This window comes from Penaeus monodon, chromosome 31 (genome assembly GCF_015228065.2).
Source record: "Penaeus monodon isolate SGIC_2016 chromosome 31, NSTDA_Pmon_1, whole genome shotgun sequence".
NCBI lineage: Eukaryota > Metazoa > Arthropoda > Malacostraca > Decapoda > Penaeidae > Penaeus > Penaeus monodon.
In genome coordinates this window covers 20279191-20279836 of record NC_051416.1, presented here as the reverse complement: position 1 = coordinate 20279836, position 646 = coordinate 20279191, and the positions used below count along the sequence as shown (strand labels likewise).

General features: G+C 40.7%; 1 protein-coding gene across 3 annotated transcripts in view; it reads left to right on the top strand.

The window, feature by feature from the left end:
- The window catches only part of LOC119593073, a 17727-nt gene that overhangs the window by 8594 nt on the left and 8487 nt on the right, over nt 1-646 (top strand). The window lies entirely within an intron of this gene.

Genomic DNA, 646 nt, shown 5'->3' with positions numbered 1-646 from the left:
CTTTCACCCCTAATGCCCAAAACCCTTCACTTCTCCAAAACAAAAGAGAAAAATATTGGCGTCGCGGCGTATGTAACACGTGTTCCCCTCCGATGACAGCAGATCCTCTTCCTCCCTCAAATTGCATTAGACGGAATACATTACGAAAAGGCCTTACGCGCGTTACGAGAGCTGAAACTTCCTCCTCTTTTATCCTACTCATCATCGCCCCATTCATCTCGCGTTATTCGTAATATTCTTTAGGTAATGAATCATTTCGCGCAGTTGATTCGTGCCTTTGAGAGTGTGAGTTGGAGGTAATGAGGGTTAATGAGGGTAAGCTTCCGAATTAAGTTTAGAAGGTGAGGCGTTGCATTTGCAATGGGGGGAATTCGCTCACGGGTCAGGCCTTTGCTATAGTTGCCCGTGCCATCACATTATCATCACTAATGGTGTTAATTGTCAACGGTGATTATAGTCGGTTGTCGTCATTAATCAAATTGATTATCGTTACGGATTATAATCCGTGACGATGATCAATATGACTAATGATAACAACCAGCTATAATTACTGCATTACCTTCATATCATCATCATTAAATAGATAGTATATTATTATCAGTATCATCTTTACTAGTCATGCAGGTAATGACCAGTCTTATTTTAT